Here is a 15,184-nt window from a genome sequence, read left to right as displayed (position 1 = left end):
GTCCGAACTCGATGGACGAGAGCTTCCCAGATCATGGCACGCCTGCAACCTAAGAAGGTACTACAGCTAGAAAAGTAAAAGATCTCACTATTGGAAGCACTCTTTTTCCTGAAAAGGTTTTTTAATGAGGCACCAAGTTGAGACTCAAACACTATTCGACATAAAGGGATGAGAAATTCCCACATGTATATATTTGCACTTTTCTTTGAATAAAATATATATTTTAGATATTCTACAAGTATTCAAGACGCATTAATCTGAAGCATTCATCGTCCGATTATAAAGCAACAGATCGGCAGAAAGTGAATAACAATTTCACTGCACGATCACGATAAAGACAATCATCCGATAAAGGTGAAAACGTGATTCACCCAAAAGACAATCTAAAGATAGCAACCACCTTCTACAAATCGGCAAAGATGAACACAGAATAATGTAAGAAGTTATCGAAAGTGATCCAAAAAAGAACCTGACGAGGTCTTATGGATTGCTAAATAATAACTTAAAGACTGGCCGACGTTAAGAAGTCGGACCAAGTCAACCCAAGTTATAAGTAAACTCTGAAAAGAGGTCTGGCCAACCCTATTAAAGAGGATTACTTTAACTTAGAAGGGCCCGACATGACAAAGTCAGCCCAAAACTAAAAAGTTATAAAAGTAATCCCTGAAAGAGATCTGACAAAGATCCAAGAAAGAGGATTACAAAAATAACTTAGAAGAGACCGACATAACGAAGTCGGACTCCTACTACTAAAAAGTTATAAAAGTAATCCCTGAAAGAGATCTGACAAAGATCCAAGAAAGAGGATTACAAAAATAACTTAGAAGAGACCGACATAATGAAGTCGGACTCCTACTACTAAAAAGTTATAAATGTAATCCCTGAAAGAGATCTGACAAAGATCCAAGAAAGAGGATTACAAAAATAACTTAGAAGAGACCGACATAACGAAGTCAGACTCCTACTACTAAAAAGTTATAAAAGTAATCCCTGAAAGAGATCTGACAAAGATCCAAGAAAGAGGATTACAAAAATAACTTAGAAGAGACCGACATAACGAAGTCGGACTCCTACTACTAAAAAGTTATAAAAGTAATCCCTGAAAGAGATCTGACAAAGATCCAAGAAAGAGGATTACAAAAAAAACTTAGAAGAGACCGACATAACGAAGTCGGACTCCTACTACTAAAAAGTTATAAAAGTAATCCCTGAAAGAGATCTGACAAAGATCCAAGAAAGAGGATTACAAAAATAACTTAGAAAAGGACGACGTAAAGAAGTCGGCCTACTACAAAGCAAGTTACAAAGGTAACCCCTGAGAGAGACCGGACAAAGGACTACCAAAATAACTTGGAGGACCAACTTGAAGAAATCGGTTATAGATCGTCAAAAATACAAGCAAGAGCGAGAAAATCGACAAACAAGTTGGACCCACATAACCATAACCTCAAAGGATCCAAGCTACAAACAATAAAGCAAATCTGAAGAGGACGAGCGGCAGGGTTCCAACATCCTCAGAAAACAAAAAAGATACCAAGTTAAGCGCGAAAGCATGATATAATCTACAAAGTTATAAAGCTTCAGAGGCCACCAAAATCTACCTCAAAAGCTAGAAAGTTATTTTTGATTGTCAAAACAAAAAGTTGCTAGGCAAGCAACGAGAAAGTATCAGCAGTTAACAAAACATAAAGAGTTTAAAAAGCCCACAAGCCGGGCCAACTACATAAATATCCAGAATAAATGGGCTAAGGGTCAGAAGACTTTTTAGCAGCATCAGTCCGAGGAGACGGAGGGCGAGTCTGGAGAGGAACAGCATCCACAGTACCGTCATCCTGGTTTAAGATCTGGCAGTCAGGATCAGAAGCAGGAGGGCCGACCTCGGCAGGAACAGCAGGAGTTGACACCTTGGCAGAGGACACAGGGGGAGGTTCAACATCATCATCATCCTCGTCATCAGGGACAATCTTGCCATCCCTGACAACGTTATCTAGGCTGAAGAGGGTCAGGTCGGCCTCGAGAGCAATAACCCGAACTCGTTCCTTCAGGTTCTCATAGGCAGCAGTTACACTACCAACAAGATGACCTTGGAGCTCGGAGTAATCAGCTCGGGCATTCTCCAACTCCTCCCTCAGGCGCAACACCTCCCGGTAAGATGTCACATAACTATCCTTATGTCTTATAGCCGTGTCCTTGGCCAGCCTCACAGAAGCCGCCAGAGAGATGGAACTCGCCTTCTCATTCTCCAAATCTTTTTCCAACTTGGCCACCTTCACTTCAAGCTCCTCCTTCAAGCCTTTCATCCGATCAAACTCCTGTTTGGCCTCCTCCATAAAAGCTTTAGTGGCATGAAGAGGAAGACTTTGAGAAGTTCGATATAGGGCCGCTCCCATGTGTGCCATCTTGATACTACTCCGAGTTATATAATCAAAATGATGAAGAAGCGACACGTCATCCTTAGGGAGGACACCATAAGGGCCGATTTGTTGATCTACAAACTCGACCGCATCAAAGTTAGGAGCATCAAGGTTGAAAGGCTCAATCGTTTTTTGCTTCTTACTAGGAGGGGCACCAGAAGCTGCAGCAGAAGATTGTGGAGGATCGACCAGACGAACCCGAGGAATAGGAATTGCTTTCCTCGGTCCGGGAGAACTCGGCACAGGAGGCTTCACTGGAACCTGAGAAGATCCCTCTCCGGCCGCCTTGGCCGAGATGTTTAGAGCAGCAGTTGCCTTCTTCACCTTCTTGTAGGCCTTCATGGAATCATTATTTTTCGACATCTCTGAAAATACAGAATCAACCACAAAAGACAAGTTACAACATAGGAGAAGAAAAGCTCAGAAGCAAGTATAAAAATAAGTCAGACAGTACCCAAAGTAGTTCGAACCAAAGATAGATCACTCAAGAATCTCTTCGTATCCAGATGGGGAGGTTTCCCCCACAAATCTTCAAGAACAACTACAAAGGCCCGCTCAACCTCATTAAGCATCTCCCATGTATAACGTGGCACTCTCACATTCTTTTGCCACTCTAGAGAAAAAGCAGGCTCGTCATTTTCATCAAGAAAAAAGGGGTGGACCCTCTCAACAGCACGGACTCGGAAGAAATAGTTCTTAAAATCTTTAAACGACTCATCATACATGGCAAAAACTTTATGCCCCTGAGCCGATCTGAAAGAAACCCAGGAAGCTTTCTTTTTGGAAGAACCTCCGGGCTTGGCCGAGACGAAAAGATAAAGGAAAAGAGTTTCAGAAGGTGTTATGCCTAACTCTTGGCAAAACAGTTGAAATAATTTGATAAAATCCCAGGAATTCTGATGAAGCTGGGACGGAACAATATTACATGACCACAATAGGTCAGTTTCAAAAGTAGTAAAAGGAAAAGTAACGTTTAATTGGCTGAAGAAGTATTCATAAGCATAGAAGAAGGGACGCTCCCCCTCGATGGAAGTCGGAAAACAAACTCTCTCATCAGAATCAAAGGCAACAAGCTCATAATCCCCCTCACGGGCACTGTTACCACAAATCCTATGGCGCTTCCTCAGCTCTGTGCAAAATTCAGTATCCACAACAGAAACACACAACAAGACAAGGGAGTCCAGCTAATCGGACATCCCCTCGGAAACTCTGGAAGACATCTCTACAATGTTATTACGAGAAGACATGAGGCCAACTAATCCTACAAATAAGAAAAGAAGATGGGATTACTAAAAACATCTCGGACAAGGGAGAAAACAACTCAATACGATACAGGTGAACACACAAAAAAGGAAAACCCCAAGACTCAAACCAAAGTCCTGGGGCATCCTTTGGAGGCAATAATAAAGCAAGGTTTCTAGTAAAAATCTACTTCTCGCACCCCAGCATCTCTCAAAATAAGAAAAGAAGGCTTCAAACAGCAAGCATTTTCCATCAGAGTAAAACACAAAAGTCTTCAAAAACATTGCCTTATAGTCTAAACCAGCAAAAACCATCCCCAAACATCAAGCACACCAAACAAAGACCATTAAAGATACAACCTTTTTCAGAACCAGACAAAAGCAACCTTCAAATAAAGCAAGGAACAGATGCGGATAGCGGTATCAGAACAGAAACAACAAGGAACATGCAAAGCCTTAAAAGCATCAAGCAAAAACAAAAAGGATCATGTAGAAGATGGAGAAACTCCCAGAATGCACATTTCAACAACAATAAGGCACGATGGAAACAGAAAGATCCAAACTTTCTCTAAAGGAAAATTAAAATCAAAACCTCATCACAAAAACAAGGAAAAAGCACGAAATGGGACTAACCTGGAGACGAAAGAAGCTTCGAGGAAGAAAAACGGAAGCGCAGAAATAAAAGTTGCCCAGAAAATCGCCAAACAAATGCCACAACACAAGAAAGCAGAAGTGCAAATGAAAAACAGAGAGCAAAGAAAGCGGTGAAAAGAAGTTATGAAAAGGGCGAAGGAGAGAAACCGTTTCTGGATTTTCAAAATCAAAATAAAGAGCCAAAAGGAAACGGGGCAATTAATGTTAAAATTAATGAAAACATTAAACCCTCGCACGTTCCCAAAGCGCCGATATAAAAGCACGCGCTTTTAGAGGAAAAACGTTCTACATTCAAAAGCTTCTACAAAGGAAACAACAAAATGCTTGAGTTCAGCTTCACTAGAGAAGGACCGAAGTCAAGAACTCGACCTCAAAAAGAAGACCGAGCTCAAGCAGGGGCACTGTTCATACCCTGGGTCGAGATGACCGAGCCGGGATGTTCAGTAGCAAAGCGACCGACCTCTTTAGGTCAAGCGGACCGACTTCTTTACGAAGAAGTCGGCCAAAGCGACAGGAAAAGCCCAAAGAAGGGCCCAACTCAAGGAATACGACCCAGATCCAAAGGCAGCCCAAGCCGATAGAGACAAGGGCGGTTCCACGGAAGATAAGCTGACCTCAACAAAAGATAAGATAAGATAATATAACTAACTTATCTTATCCAAAGAAGATCACATCTCACTACTATAAATACACTGGAGCACCCAGGTATAACTCATACTCTGATTCTACAATAAACCTGCTTAATACCCGTGCTAACTTAAGCATCGGAGTCTCTTGCATGTACCCCCCACCCTCCGGTGACGAAGGATCAACAATGCAGCCAGTCCAACAAGTCGGACACAACAGCTCCGGCCGCCACCAACCAGCCGGACACGTCATCTCCGACCAGTACAGAAGATCTCATCCGAGATCGACCTACAGTTTCAGGTAACCCTCGGAACAACTTCCAAAATAGTTTTTTCAATCCCCAAATCATTTTAAAATCCTAAAAACATATTATTCCACTAAGATTACCTAATAAACACCAAAATAAACTAAATTAAGCCTAGAATTCAATCAAACTAAGCTAGCCAAAGAGACAAAATTCAAAAAGCAAAAACTAAAAGAGAGAAGAGTTAGAAGGATATTACCATGCATGGTGGGGTGTCTCCCACCTAAAACCTTGGTTTAAAGTCCTCAAGTTGGACTTGTTGAGTGAAGCTTGTGTCAAGATGGCTTATGCTTCCACTCATCCTTGAGTTGCCACCCATGCTTTATCTTCCAAAATCCTCCGGGATCCCATACGAAGTACATCAAGCTCTCAAGCAACCTTAAGCAAACACTTGGGACCCTGAATTGTTGGTTGTAGAGGTGTATGCCCGGATCCCATACTTTGGTTTCTCTATCATCCTCTTGTTGATTCTTGCTCTTGCACATGGATGAACAAGCTCTCAAATCACCTTTGAAGCGCCGACTTGAATGTTGGAATCCTCCTAATTGAGCCTTGCACCACTTATACTTTGAATTTCTTTGGTAACAAACATCCAATCCTTCACCATTTAACACTCCAAGAAGCATCTTAAGTTTGTGATCCGTCTCCAAGATAGCAAATTGATGTGGGCCTATGAAGCTCATTGATGATATTGATACCCACTCAATCTGCTCTTGGATTGGAATCACCCTATTGGACTCTTGCATGAACGCCTCCACTTCTTGGTTGACTACCTCTTCCTCACCACTCATATCTCTCTCAAACTCAAAAGGGGAAGGGTCCTCAAGATCATTGAGGGGATTGACCAAGGTAGAAAAAATCATTGATAATGGAATTCGTTTCTTGATCAAACTCCCTCAATTCTCCATTTACCTCTTGTGGTTCAATTGTTTTACCTTCCTCCACTTGTGACTCAAGATTTAATTCCATTCCTTCTATTTGAGACTCCATGTTCTCCTCCTCACTACACTCCTTAGTTGATCCTTCACATTTTTCAAGGGAGATCTCTTGATTGCTTGAGCATAGCAAGGCTAAGCGGTTCACCGCTTCGGCTATGGTAGCCATGAAATTCCCTTGTTTCTTCCGAAATTCTCCTTGCTCTTGGAAGAATGCTTCAAGGTCTTGTTGTTCTTGGGGTAAGGGTTGGAGAACTTCATCTTTGGATGAGAAAGAAGGTTCAATGGTTGGGAGAAAGGTTGTATAGTTAGAAGGTATGTTATATGGGTGAGGGTATTGAGGTGGTGTGTAAGGAGGTGTGGTTCATATGGTTGGTGGCAAGGTGCATACACATTTGGATTCCATGGGGGTGGAGGGTGAAGTGCTTGAAGGTTTGGTGTTTGAGGGTTGTGTAGGGGGTACCGTTCATACCTTTGGGTTTGGTATGCACATAGGAGAGGGCTTAGCTCGTTGTAGCATGGGGAAGGTGGTTGCCATGAGTGTTGCTCATACACATACGGTTCCTCCCTCAATTGATTCTCCCATTCCATAATGCAATCCCAATTTAAATTCATCATACCTTACAATCCAATCACAACCAATATCCAAGCAACAAGGACGATAACTCATAAGGAAAGTAGAAAATAAAAGTAAAAGACATCAATAAACAAGAAAAACAAGAACCTAAATATTAACAAAAATAACCAAATAACTAAAAAGTAAGCTATTTACACTATGGACTTATTCACAACAACCAAAAATATAACACCGATTGCATCCCTGGCAACGGCGCCAAAAACTTGATAGAGAGGATTATGTCAATTCGAAATTTCTCAAAATAAGAATCACTTTGTTGGTAGCATAGTCCGAACCGACAATCGATCCTCCCAATCAAAGTTTAATTTCGAATAAAAATAACCGAAAGTAATGAAATCTCGGGTCGTCTCCCTCGGACAATGCAAACAAGATATAACACTTTAGGTTGTGAGGAAAGGGGTTTTGAAAATCAAAGAACGAAATATTAAAAGAACTCAAGAAATAAAAGAACTAAGAGTTGATCAAAATTGGGAATTAATGCAACTAAAAGGGATATAAGATCAAAACTTAGTGAAAATGCTAAAAATGCATAAAGAGTCTTGACTTGGGAATAAGGATCCAAGGAATCCTATCATCGCCATAACCACAACTATGGCAACTATGATGAGTCAACCTCGCCTAGTCAATCCCTAGCATCGAGGGATAAGTCAAGCAAGCATAATTGACTTTAATCCATAAGTCCTAGCTAAATTACCAAATTAATTGGTAAAAAGCTAGCGTCAATAGAAACAAGAGTCAACTAACTACCCAAGAGTTTTCACTAAATGTCAGACATCATGACTTTAGTATCCTTTGAACTCAAATTCCAAGTCAAGGTGTGAAAATCTACTCAAAATGATCAAGTGGCATTTTCACAAACACTTGGTGGGCATAAAAGTAAAACATGAGAAATTGTAAAGAAAAATGAAAACTATAACCAACTATTCACAATCAATAATACACAAGCAATCAAGCAAATATAAACCATAAAACACTAAATTCATCAATCAAAATTGCAAGAAACCAAAATTGCATATATTGACAAAGTAACTTGAAATAAAAGAAAGTGAGAGTAAATGTGATGTAATTAAAGAGAGATTAAAGAGTACTTACAAAAGAGTTTATCAACCCAAGATGAAAACAAGAAACAATAAAATGCTACAATGGAAACGGAAAATGAAATAAAACCCTAAGAGAGCATTCTAACTACACTACTCCTACTCCTAAATTATGTTCTGAAACTATCTAAGTCCTAATAAAACCTAATGAAAACCTAATGTCTTCATATGTGGTCATTTCCCCTTGATATAGCATTCCAATAGGCTTCAACAACTCCAAAAATTGGGCCAAGAAAGCCCTAAAATCGCGAGCCACATGACATTTTAATGAAGTCACGCGCTGGTACCTGTGCGTACGCACAGATGTGTGCGTACGCACACTTGCTGATTTTTCTCCTGTGCGTACACACAGAAGTTGTGCATGGGCACACTTGCTGATTTCCATTCTGTGCGTACGCATAGAGCTGTGCGTGGCACAGGTGCTGATTTTGACCCATGTGCGTAGGCACAGAAAGTGTGCATGGGCACACTCTGAAATGCTTTTCTCCTTTGTTTTCTTCATATTTTCTCCCAATTGTATGCTTCTCTTCCACTCTTATCAAGTCATTCCTACCTATTCTACCTGAAATCACTCATCAAAACCATCAAGGCATCAAATGGGATGAAAGTGGGATAAAATTGATTAAATTAAGCACAAAATAGCATGTTTTCACAATTAAGCTCAATTTAGAGAGAGAAAACACAAAAGTATGCTATTTGAATGAATAAATGTGGGTTTATACGATGAAATCCACTTAAATCAATCCAAAATTTATCGTCAAATATGGACTCATCACTTTTAAATGACATTCTTCAAATCATAGCAATTGTTGGTGGAATGCCCGTAAAGCTTGTGGTACTCGCAGTATTCTGTCCGACTTCCCGCCTTTTTATGTTTGATGGGGCGAGGATGAGGAAGTTTCACAGTGTGACATATCTCCCTGTTGACATCCACAAGAGAGACTCAGAGTGGAGTGTAATTATGATACCTTCAAAGTTTTTCTGAGTTGTATGGCTCCTTTTTCTTAGTTTCTTTCTCCTTCTCCCAAGTTGGGTAGGACAGGTTGGGCATCGAAGGAGGCTCTCTAAGTTGAGAATTTTCTTCCATGTTGATGTATTTTTTTGTCCACTCTTGTACTTTGTACAAGAAATTCGAGCGTCATTTGGATATAGATTGAGAGAACGGCCCTTCTTTAAGGCCATTAACTAATCCCATTATCTCTGCTTCAGTAGGCAAGTTTTCTATTTCTAAGCAGGCTTTGTTGAATCTTTTTATATAGTCTCGGAGTGTCTCTCCGACTTCTTGTTTAACCCCTAGCAAGCTTGGAGCATGCTTCACTTTGTCTTTCTGAATTAAAAATCTAGTAAGAAACTTCCTTGCTAGGTCATCAAAGCAAGTTACTAACCTGGGTGGTAGGTTATCAAACCACTTCATCGAGACTTTGGACAAAGTTGTCGGGAAGGCTTTGTAATGAGTCGAATCAGAGGCATCGGCTGGTACATCCAACTCTTGAAATTACTAAGGTGGTGTCTTGGATCGGTCGTTCCATCATAGAGATCCATGTCGGGAGTTTTGAAATTTCTCGGGACTCTAGCTCACATGATTTCTTCAACAATAGATCTTCTCCTCCTAAAGGGCTTTCCTACCGATCTGCTCAATTGCTCTGCCTTTGGAGGTCAGCCTCCAACCTTAAGAGCTTTTCTTCTAGCTCTTTTCATCGTCGTACCTCCCTTCGTAATTCCCGTTCCACTTCTCGTTGTCGTTCAGCTTCTAGTTCGAGTTGTTCTAGTCGCCCACGGTGGCTGTGAACTAACCCTAGTATTTTTGTTGGATGGGGTGTGATAAATCCATATTTCATGGTATTTATTTGCTTTAATTAGGTGGATTTTATCAAATTTTCCTATAATTATTCATTGAAATAGCATAGTTTTATGATTTCTTCCTAAATTGTGCTTGAAAGTAAAAACATGCTTTTTTTAGGCCTTAAAATTGCTAAATTTTATTCACTTTAATTCCATTTGATGTATTGATGTGTTTGTTAAGTGATTTCAGGTTTAGAAGGCAAAGATTGGATTGAAGGAATAAAGAAAAAGCATGCAAAAGTGGAGAAATTATGAAGAAATAAAGTTTTGGAAATCTACCATGCGAGGCATACGCGTGACTAGAGTTCGTCAAGCGACGCATACGTGTGACCCATGCGTACGTATGACAAGCAGCACGTGACCTCATTAAATGCAATACGCTATAGGCGAATTCTGGGCTTCCAAAACCCAATCCAATTTATTTCTGAAGCTATTTCAAGCATAATTCAAGAGGAAACAAGAAATTAGGTTTAGTTTAGTATCATGTTGTAGGTCATTTTCTAGAGAGAGAAGCCCCCCTTCTCTCTAGAAATTAGGATTATTAGTTTAATTTCTCTTCAATTTCTCTCTTTAATTCTTGTTTTAGTGTAGTTTTATTTATATTTCTATGCTCTATTGTCTTAATTCTCTTAGTTCTTCTTGTTAATTTCTCTTTTATGTCACTTTTTTTTCTTATGAATATTCTTGTTAATTTTAGTTTTCATTTAATGCAATTTGATGTTTCTTTGTTTATTGTTATTAAATTGAGTTGTTATTATTATTTTCTTTCATTTGGTAGCTTTAGATTTTATTTTTATTGAAATTTAATATGTTTTATTTTCATGCACATCAAGTGATTGATAAAATTCTTGGGTTAGTTTTAGTGTAGTTTTCCCCACTCTTGGTTTGGAATTGAGGACTTTGGTTACTGATGAGTGGATAATTTATACGCTTTTTGTCATTGTTTTTAGTATGTTTTTAGTAGAATCTAGTTACTTTTAGGGATGTTTTTATTAGTTTTTATGTTAAATTCACATTTCTGGACTTTACTATGATTTTGTGTGTTTTTCTGAGATTTCAGGTGTTTTCTGGCTGAAATTGAGGGACTTGAGCAAAAATCAGATTCAGAGGTTGAAGAAGGACTGCTGATGCTGTTGGATTCTGACCTTCCTGCACTCAAAGTGGATTTTCTGGAGCTACAGAAATCACAATGGCGCGCTTCCAATTGCGTTGGAAAGTAGACATCCAGAGCTTTCCAGCAATGTATAATAATCTATACTTTTAACGAGTTTAGACGACGTAAAAGGGCGTTGAACGCCAGTTCTACGCTGCTGTCTGGAGTTAAACGCCAGAAACAAGTCACAAACCAGAGTTGAACGCCAGAAATACGTTACAACCTGGCGTTCAACTCCAAAAAGAGCCTCTGCACATGTAACATTCAAGCTCAGCCCAAGCACACACCAAGTGGGCCCCGGAAGTGGATTTATGCATCAATTACTTACTTCTGTAAACCCTAGTAGCTAGTTTATTATAAATAGGACTTTTTACTATTGTATTAGACATCTTTGGAATCATCTTTGGACGCCTAGTTCTTAGATCATGGGGGCTGGCCATTCGGCCATGCCTGGACCTTTCACTTATGTATTTTTAACGGTAGAGTTTCTGCACTCCATAGATTAAGGTGTGGAGCTCTGCTGTTCCTCAAAGATTAATGCAAAGTACTACTGTTTTTCTATTCAAATCAACTTATTCCGCTTCTAAGATATTCATTCGCACTTCAACCTGAATGTGATGAACGTGACAATCATCATCATTCCCTATGAACGCGTGCCTGAAAACCACTTCCGTTCTACTTTAGATTGAATGAGTATCTCTTGGATCTCTTAATCAGAATCTTCGTGGTATAAGCTAGATTGATGGCGGCATTCATGAGAGTCCGGAAAGTCTAAACCTTGTCTGTGGTATTCCGAGTAGGACTCTGGGATTGAATGACTGTGACGGACTTCAAAGTCGCGAGTGCTGGGCGTAGTGACAGACGCAAAAGGAGGGTGAATCCTATTCCAGTATGATCGAGAACCTCAGATGATTAGCTGTGCTGTGACAGAGCATTTGGACCATTTTCACAAGAGGATGGGATGCAGCCATTGACAAGGGTGATGCCTCCAGACGATTAGCCATGCAGTGACAGCGCATCAGACCATTTTCCAGAGAGGATTAAAAGTAGCCATTGACAACGGTGATGTCCTTACATAAAGCCAGCCATGGAAAGGAGTAAGACTGATTGGATGAAGACAGCGGGAAAGCCGAGATTCAGAGGAACGAAAGCATCTCTATACGCTTATCTGAAACTCTCACCAAGGATTTACGTAAGTATCTCTATCCCTATTTTATGTTTACTTATTATTTAATTTCGAAAACTCCATAACCTTTTGATATCCGCCTGACTGAGATTTACAAGATGACCATAGCTTGCTTCATACCAACAATCTCCGTGGGATCGACCCTTACTCGCGTAAGGTTTATTACTTGGACGACCCAGTGCACTTGCTGGTTAGTTGTGCGAAGTTGTGATAAAGAGTTGAGATTACAATTGAGCATACCATGTTGATGGCGCCATTGATGATCACAATTTCGTGCACCAAGTTTTTGGCGCCGTTGCCGGGGATTGTTCGAGTTTGGACAACTGACGGTTCATCTTGTTGCTCAGATTAGGTAATTTTCTTTTTGTTTTATTTTCAAAAATTTTTTTAAAAATCTTTCAAAAATTTCTCCTTTGTTTTCGAAAAAAATTCTAAAATAAAAATGTTTTCAAAAATATATTTTTCTTCAGAATTTTTATGAATGAATTCTAGAGTTTCATGAAGCATGTTGAAGCATGGCTGGCTATAAAACCATGTCTAAATTCTTTTGGACAGAGGTTTTGGATTAAAATTGAATGAATTACTCCCATATTCATGCTAAAGCTTGACTGGCTATTAAGCCATGTCTAACCCTCAGATTGGAGCTTTAGATTAAGATTGTAAGATTCCTGGAATTCATATTAAAAATTTTGGAATCCTTATTTTTCTTTTTCAAATGATTTTTGAAAAATATAAAATAAAAATACAAAAAAATCATAAAATCATAAAATTTCAAAAATATTTCATGTTTCTTGTTTGAGTCTTGAGTCAGATTTAAAGTTTGGTGTCAATTGCATGTTCATCTTGCATTTTTCGAAAAATTCATGCATTCATGGTGTTCTTCATGATCTTCAAGTTGTTCTTGGTAAGTCTTCTTGTTTGATCTTGATGTTTTCTTGTTTTGTGTCTTTTCTTGTTTTTCATATGCATTCTTGCATCCATAGAGTCTAAACATGAAAGATTTCTAAGTTTGGTGTCTTGCATGTTTTATTTGCATTAAAAATTTTTCAAAAATAAGTTCTTGATGTTCATCTTGATCTTCAAAGTGTTCTTGGTGCTCATCTTGACATTCATAGCATTCTTGCATGCATTCATTGTTTTGATCTAAAAATTCCATGCATTGAGCATTTTTAGTGTTTTTCTCTCTCATCATAAAAAATTCAAAAAAAATCAAAAAAAAAAAAAATCTTTCCCTTTTTCTCTCTTAAAATTTCGAAAATTAGATTTGACTTTTTCAAAAATTTTTAAAATCTATTTGTTTTTATGAATCAAATCAAATTTTCAATTTAAAAATCTTATCTTTTTCAAAATCTTTTTCAAAAATCAAATCTTTTTCATTTTTCTTAGTTATTTTCGAAAATTTTAAAAATATTTTCCAAAAATCTTTTTCTTAATTTTATCTCTACCTCCTAATTTTTGAAAATAACATCATCAATTAATGTTTTGATTCAAAAATTTCAAGTTTGTTACTTGCTTGTTAAGAAAGATTCAAACTTTGAGTTCTAGAATCACATCTTGTGATTTCTTGTGAATCAATTCATTAATTGTGATTTTAAAAATCAAATCTTTTTCAAAAACTAATTTAAATCATATCTTTTCAAAAATATCTTCTTATCTTATCTTTTTCAAAAATTTGATTTCAAAATATCTTTTCTAACTTCCTAACTTCTTATCTTTTCAAAAATTTGTTTCAACTAACTAATTAACTTTTTGTTTGTTTCTTATCTTTTTCAAAACTACTTAACTAACTCTCTCTCTCTCTCTAATTTTCGAAAATATCTTCCCTCTTTTTCAAAAATTCTTTTTAATTAACTAATTATTTTAATTTTTGATTTTAATTTTTGAAAACTAACCTTTTTTCAAAAACTATTTTCGAAAATCACTAACCTTTTTTCAAAAATAATTTTTGAAAATCCTTCTCCCTCATCTCCTTCTAATTATTTATTCATCTACTAACACTTCTCTTCATCTCACATCATTGCTCCTATCCTTACCCTTGTGTTTGGATTCTTCATTCTTCTTCTACTAACAATAAGGAACCTCTTTACTGTGACATAGAGGATTCCTCTTCTGTTCTTGTTCTCTTCTCTTTCTTATGAGCAGGAACAAGGAAAAAGGCATTCTTGTTGAAGCTGATCCAGAACCTGAAAGGACTCTGAAGAGGAAACTAAGAGAAGGTAAATTACAACAATCCAGAGACAACCTTATTGAAAATTTCAAACAAGTAAAGGAGATGGCAGCCGAACCCAACAACAATAATGCAAGGAGAATGCTTGGTGACTTTACTGCACCTAATTACAATTAACATGGAAGAAGCATCTCCATTCCTGCCATTGGAGCAAACAACTTTGAGCTGAAACCTCAGCTAGTTTCTCTGATGCAGCAGAACTGCAAGTTTCATGGACTTCCATCTGAAGATCCTTTTCAGTTCTTAACTGAATTCTTGCAGATATGTGATACTGTTAAGACTAATGGAATAGATCCTGAAGTCTACAGGCTCATGCTTTTCCCTTTTACTGTAAGAGACAGAGCTAGAGTGTGGTTGGACTCTCAACCCAGAAATAGCCTGAACTCTTGGGACAAGCTGGTCACGGCTTTCTTAGCCAAGTTCTTTCCTCCTCAAAAGCTGAGCAAGCTTAGAGTGGATGTTCAAACCTTCAGACAGAAAGAAGGTGAATCCCTCTATGAAGCTTGGGAAAGATACAAGCAACTGACCAAAAAGTGTCCTTCTGACATGCTTTCAGAATGGACTATCCTGGATATATTCTATGATGGTCTATCTGAATTGGCTAAGATGTCATTGGATACTTCTGCAGGTGGATCCATTCACCTAAAGAAAACACCTGCAGAAGCTCAAAAACTCATTGACATGGTTGCTAATAACCAGTTCATGTACACTTCTGAGAGGAATCCTGTGAGTAATGGGATGCCTATGAAGAAGGGAGTTCTTGAAATTGATACTCTGAATGCCATATTGGCTCAGAATAAAATATTGACTCAGCAAGTCAATATGATTTCTCAAAGTCTGAATGGAATGCAAGCTGCATCCAACAGT

General features: G+C 38.4%; 1 non-coding gene across 1 annotated transcript; it reads right to left on the bottom strand.

The window, feature by feature from the left end:
• Window positions 1-14,761: 14,761 nt before the first annotated feature.
• LOC112787956 (small nucleolar RNA R71) lies at window positions 14,762-14,869 on the bottom strand. Its single transcript, XR_003195341.1, has one exon. It is a non-coding gene; the product is annotated as a small nucleolar RNA R71 (small nucleolar RNA).
• Window positions 14,870-15,184: the final 315 nt, after the last annotated feature.

Source organism: Arachis hypogaea, chromosome 20 (assembly GCF_003086295.3).
Source record: "Arachis hypogaea cultivar Tifrunner chromosome 20, arahy.Tifrunner.gnm2.J5K5, whole genome shotgun sequence".
NCBI lineage: Eukaryota > Viridiplantae > Streptophyta > Magnoliopsida > Fabales > Fabaceae > Arachis > Arachis hypogaea.
This window is presented reverse-complemented; position numbering and strand designations above follow the sequence as displayed.